This window comes from Rhipicephalus microplus, unplaced genomic scaffold, assembly GCF_043290135.1.
Source record: "Rhipicephalus microplus isolate Deutch F79 unplaced genomic scaffold, USDA_Rmic scaffold_191, whole genome shotgun sequence".
In the NCBI taxonomy this organism is placed as follows: Eukaryota; Metazoa; Arthropoda; class Arachnida; order Ixodida; family Ixodidae; genus Rhipicephalus; species Rhipicephalus microplus.
The window spans coordinates 117,501-123,980 of NW_027464762.1; the positions used below are offsets into that span (position 1 = coordinate 117,501).

At 59.6% G+C, this 6,480-nt stretch overlaps 1 non-coding gene across 1 annotated transcript; it reads right to left on the minus strand.

Annotated features, from left to right (window-relative positions):
* Positions 1-1,194: 1,194 nt before the first annotated feature.
* LOC142791866 (small subunit ribosomal RNA) lies at positions 1,195-3,009 on the minus strand. Its single transcript, XR_012890481.1, has one exon. It is a non-coding gene; the product is annotated as a small subunit ribosomal RNA (ribosomal RNA).
* Between the last annotated feature and the right edge of the window lie 3,471 nt (positions 3,010-6,480).

Here is a 6,480-nt window from a genome sequence, read left to right on the forward strand (position 1 = left end):
GCACAAGCTTTTTTCGCATCCACGGTTTGCCACCGCACACCAAAATGCCGATCCGGCTGCCTACTTTAGCCAACAGGTGGAGCCAGGCGCGCCGTACTTGCGCGGCACTTCCCACGTCCACCGAAGTCGGTGCCAAGGACCACTTTCGGCGCCGGAGCCGCGTACGAGCCTACTCGAGGCGGAAGAACGAAGCCAGCAAGGGCCTGGCCGCAAGTGCGTTCAATTGTCGGGACGTCCAAGTCCCTCGTTCTTCCGTGCTTCCTCTTTCGGCAAGTCGTTGCGGCACCTTCCCAAAGCGCGCAGACCCGCTAATCGCGACGAGCGCGACGTGGCCGTGCCGCCTTTCCCTCGGCAGCAAGCAAAACGCCTGGCAACGTCGACGCTCCCCTAACCGCGATCTCGCACCGTGTTTCGTGTGGCGAATTCAAAAGCCGGCCGGCGCTGCTGCAACCATTACGGTCGGTACGCATACGCCGCGGAGGGCGGGACGGTCATCGGAGCGTGCGGTTCCTCCATCGAGTACTGCGCACCTCGGCCGTCGCATCGCCGTGCCATGACCGGCCGCGCGTCAACGCGAACCGGTGCCAGCGAGATCCCTCGCCTGCAAGAACCGACCGGCAGCCTCCGTCACCCGAGGACGCGGAGGCGCTTGCCGCGGACGGCGGGACGGTATGCACTGGTGCACAGCGGACCCGTCACATCGCCAGTTCCTTGACCGACCGCCGACGCTTGTGCCGTTCCTCTCGTACTTGGCAGTCGCCGCGCGATTGTCGGGTCTCGTTCTTGCACGCTCGAACGGTCGGGAGGGCACTCGGCTGGCGTTTCGGGAACGCGCAGCCTCGCCTTCTACCGACGTAACCACGACTCGCCGTTCGCGCTCCGCCGCTCCTGTTTACAGTACTAGGCGGTCCCGCAGCGGTCGGGTCGCGCATTTCGAGCGCTTCGAGCCACGGTGCAGTGGCGGGTCGAAAGCCGACCTATGAGTGCGTTGCGCCGTTTGTACCCGCGTCCGCCACCTGGCCGACCGTCCAAGGTCGCGGTGTTGGCGTCCGCTGGGCGCAACAATTTGTCACGGGGTGCCGCTCCACATTCAGGCAGCCCCGTGGGGAAAAGCCGACCCCGCGTCCAAACGGGGTCAGCGGCAGAAAGTGTCGGGCGCAGACGCAGCTGAGGCGCTCACCCTTCACAATCCGTTAATGATCCTTCCGCAGGTTCACCTACGGAAACCTTGTTACGACTTTTACTTCCTCTAAATGATCAAGTTTGGTCATCTTTCCAACAGACCGGCGCAACCGAAAGGCCGCGCCGGACATCGGTCCGAAGACCTCACTAAATCATTCAATCGGTAGTAGCGACGGGCGGTGTGTACAAAGGGCAGGGACGTAATCAACGCGAGCTTATGACTCGCGCTTACTGGGAATTCCTCGTTCAAGGGGAACAATTGCAAGCCCCTATCCCAATCACGAAAGAAGTTCCACGGGTTACCCAGTCTTTTCAGACAGGGATAAAGACACGCTGCTTCCTTCAGTGTAGCGCGCGTGCGGCCCCGGACATCTAAGGGCATCACAGACCTGTTATTGCTCTGTTTCGTGCGGCTAGGAGCCGCTTGTCCCTCTAAGAAGGTTGTAAGGTGCTGGGAACCCCGCACCTATTTAATAGGCTAGAGTCTCGTTCGTTATCGGAATTAACCAGACAAATCGCTCCACCAACTAAGAACGGCCATGCACCACCATCCACCGAATCAAGAAAGAGCTCTCAATCTGTCAATCCTCCCAGTGTCCGGGCCGGGTAAGTTTTCCCGTGTTGAGTCAAATTAAGCCGCAGGCTCCACTCCTGGTGGTGCCCTTCCGTCAATTCCTTTAAGTTTCAGCTTTGCAACCATACTTCCCCCGGAACCCAAATACTTTGGTTTCCCGGAAGCTGCCCGCCGAGTCATTTGAGTAACTCAGGCGGATCGCTGGTTGGCATCGTTTATGGTCAGAACTAGGGCGGTATCTGATCGCCTTCGAACCTCTGACTTTCGTTCTTGATCAATGAAAACATTCTTGGCAAATGCTTTCGCAGTAGTTCGTCTTGCGACGGTCCAAGAATTTCACCTCTAGCGCCGCAATACGAATGCCCCCGTCCGTCCCTCTTAATCATTACCTCGTATTCCAAAAACCAACAGAACAGAAACGAGGTCTTGTTCTATTATTCCATGCAAGTTTATTCAGGCGACTCGCCTGCGTTGAGCACTCTAATTTTTTCAAAGTAAAAGCACCGGCCATCTCGAGGCACACAATGAAGTGCACCAAGAAAGAACCGGCATGATGTTCAGTCCGAGCCGTCGCATCGGGTAGATGCACTACTCGTCTGGAACTGAGATCCAACTACGAGCTTTTTAACCGCAGCAGCTTTAGTATACGCTATTGGAGCTGGAATTACCGCGGCTGCTGGCACCAGACTTGCCCTCCAATTGATCCTCGTTAAAGGATTTAGAGTGTACTCATTTCAATTACGGGGCCTCAAAAGAGTCCCATATTGTTATTTTTCGTCACTACCTCCCCGTGCCGGGAGTGGGTAATTTGCGCGCCTGCTGCCTTCCTTGGATGTGGTAGCCGTTTCTCAGGCTCCCTCTCCGGAATCGAACCCTGATTCTCCGTTACCCGTAACAACCATGGTAAGCAAGTAACCTACCATCGAAAGTTGATAAGGCAGACACTTGAAAGAAACGTCGCCGGCTCGTGGCCATGCGATCAGCACAAAGTTATCCAGAGTCACCACACAATACGGGCCGAAACCCGATCGATCTTGGTCTAATAAAAGCACCCGTTACCCAAAGGGCTCCAGGCTCACTGCATGTATTAGCTCTAGAATTGCCACAGTTATCCAAGTAGGAAGAAACGATCTAAGGAACCATAACTGATTTAATGAGCCATTCGCGGTTTCGCCTTATTTCGGCATGTACTTAGACATGCATGGCTTAATCTTTGAGACAAGCATATGATTACTGGCAGGATCAACCAGGTAATCGTTCGACTGCGCGTCCGTCCTCGCCTTCGGCGGGCCGGACGCAGTCTGTGTGCGGCGGAGGCCACCTTCAGGCGCCCCAACACGCTTATTTTGCACTCCGAGATGACGGCGTTCGAGCTCGCTACGGCACAACCTTCCCGAAAGACGAGTGGGAGCCGTGCGGCAAGAAGCACGTTCATGCTCGCTCTTTTTCGTTGCATCGACTCGGTCGCGCCGTGCGGGTTGCCCAAGCCCGCTGCACTGTCGGTGGACCGGCCGGAACTAGCAACGGAGCCGAGACTGCAAAGCCGCCAGACGACGGGTCACGCCCGCGTCTTCGGCGCTTTCGCATCTGAATCGCCCGAGGACGACACGGAACACACCTCGATATCGTGGTAAAACGGCACCGTCCGACAACCAGCCCCTAACGCATCAAGCGGATGAGGCTGCAGACGACTGCCGTGGATTCCCCTGGAGCAGACCCGAGGACACGCTTGACGAGGCCGAAGCCCGCCGCATATCAGACACCCGGTCGCTTTCGCGTACGCCGCTCACGAGAACCCCCACATAATAGCAGCGATAAGTACCCAGACCTCCTTGGGCACTAATACGAGCGTACTCGAGAAAATTTCACCGCGGGTGTGCCCCGAAACGTGTGGCACGTTGAGCGTGCCACAAGTCTACGTCGCTCTCAAACCCGCCGAGGTCGTAGAATTTGCGACCCTACTCACGAAATTCCCACCGAGGATACGGCCGCAAACGTACCGCACCTTGGGTAGGCCACGAGTTTGTGCAACACTACGCTGACGGCACAGCACCGAGGTCGTGCGCGCACGCACGGGAAAATTCCGCCGCGGTTTCTGCCGAAAACGTGAGGCACCACGACTCTCCGCAAGTTCGCGTCGACTGCGAAAGACCGAAGTCGTGAACGACGTGTCCGCTACTCGCCGCCGACACGCTGGACACCAAACGTACAACGACTCGACGGCGTCGTAGAGGCCCACGACGCGGTTTTCCTTAACGACGTCTCGGCGTGGCACCGACAGGTTAGAACGGCCGACCAACGTTCCCTGTCCGCCGTTCGGCTCAGTCGAAGGGCTCGGCGACTTCGGCAACGCTGCGAAGCCGCACGGTGACGCACGCCATGTCCCCATTTTTTTTTTTTTCTTTCTGCGTCTGCCGGGGTGCCCCTATAATAGCAGCGATAAGCACCCAGACCGCCGTGGGTCGCTCGCCCCGGCTGACGTGGTTTTTCGTACTCCTGCGGCGGTCGCCGTCAAGCACGTCCAAATACGCTACTTTCGTGGGCGCATTCACGCTCTTTCGCTTCGCCGGAGTGCCAGCACTCACTCTGCCAAAAACGGCGAACATCCGAGCGGCGGTTCCCACTTTTGCGTCGGCGTCGCAAACCCCGCCCCGGCAGACGAGGTTTGCCGTACTCGTGCGACGGTGGCCGGCGGGCACGTCGAAAGACGCCGATATCGTGCGCGAATTGGCGCACCTTGGCTTCACCGGAGTGCCGCCACTGACTCCTCCAAAAACGGCGAAGATCCGAGCGGCGCTTCCCACTTTCGCATCGGCGTCCCGAACTCCGCCCCGGCTGACGCGGTTTACCGTACTCGTGCGACGGTCGCCGGCGAGCACGTGGAAAGACGCCGATATCGTGCCCGAATCGGCTCCGTTCGGCTTCGCCGGAGTGCCAGCACTGGCTCGGCGAAAGACGACGAACATCCGAGCGACGGTTCTCACTATTGCGTACGCGTCGCAAACCCCGCCCCGGCAGACGCACTTTGCCGTACTCGTGCGACGGTCGCCGGCGAGCACGTAGAAAGACGCCGATATCGTGCCGGAATCGGCCCCGTTTGGCTTCGCCGGAGTGCCAGCACTCACTCGGCCACAAACGGCGAACATCCGAGCGGCGGTTCCCACTTAGCCGTCGGCGTCCCGAACTCCGCCCCGGCAGACGCGGTTGCCGAGCTCGTGCGACTAGCGACCGCGAAGCCGTCTCGCGACGCCGCTTTCGTGCGCGGCTCCCACTGCGACCTGGGTCACCCGAGGTCGACGAGCAAGAAAGAATGTCGAAAAAAATTTTTTTTTTTTTTTGCGTCTGCCGGGGTGCCCCTATAATAGCAGCGATAAGCACCCAGACCGCCATGGGTCGCTCGCCCCGGCTGACGTGGTTTTTCGTTTTCCTGCGGTGGTCGTCGTCAAGCACGTCCAAACACGCCACTTTCGTGGGCGCATTCGCGCTCTTTCGCTTCGCCGGAGTGCCAGCACTCACTCTGCCAAAAACGGCGAACATCCTAGTGGCGGTTCCCACTTTTGCGTCGGCGTCGCCAACCCCGCCCCGGCATACGCGGTTTGCCGTACTCGTGCGGCGGTGGCCGGCGGGCACGTCGAAAGACACCGATATCGTGCGCGAGTCGATGCTTCTTGGTCTCGCAGGAGGGCCGCCACTCACTCCTGCAAAAACGGCGAAGATCCGAGCGGCGCTTCCCACTTTTTCGTCGGCATCGCAAACCTCGCCCCGGCAGACGCGCTTTGCCGTACTCGTGCGACGGTCGCCGGCGAGCACGTCGAAATACGCCGATATCGTGCCCGAATCGGCCCCGTTTCGCTTCGCCGGAGTGCCAGCACTCACTCGGCCAAAAACGGCGAACATCCGAGCAGCGGTACCCACTTAGCCGTCGGCATCCCGAACTCCGCGCCGGCTGACGCGGTTGCCGAGCTCGTGCGACTAGCGACCGCGAACGCGTCTCGCGACGCCGCTTTCGTGCGCGGCTCCCATTGCGACCTGGGTTACCCGAGCTCGACCAGCAAAAAAGAAGGTCGAAAAAAAATTTTTTTTTTCTGCGTCTGCCGGGGTGCCCCTATAATAGCAGCGATAAGCACCCAGACCGCCGTGGGTCGCTCGCCCCGGCTGACGTGGTTTTTCGTACTCCTGCAGCGGTCGCCGTCAAGCACGTCCAAATACGCCACTTTCGTGGGCGCTTTCGCGCTCTTTCGCGTCGCCGGTGTGCCAGCACTCACTCTGCCAAAAACGGCGAACATCCTAGTGGCGGTTCCCACTTTTGCGTCGGCGTCGCCAACCCCGCCCCGGCATACGCGGTTTGCCGTACTCGTGCGGCGGTGGCCGGCGGGCACGTCGAAAGACACCGATATCGTGCGCGAGTCGATGCTTCTTGGTCTCGCAGGAGGGCCGCCACTCACTCCTGCAAAAACGGCGAAGATCCGAGCGGCGCTTCCCACTTTTTCGTCGGCATCGCAAACCTCGCCCCGGCAGACGCGCTTTGCCGTACTCGTGCGACGGTCGCCGGCGAGCACGTCGAAATACGCCGATATCGTGCCCGAATCGGCCCCGTTTCGCTTCGCCGGAGTGCCAGCACTCACTCGGCCAAAAACGGCGAACATCCGAGCAGCGGTACCCACTTAGCCGTCGGCATCCCGAACTCCGCGCCGGCTGACGCGGTTGCCGAGCTCGTGCGACTA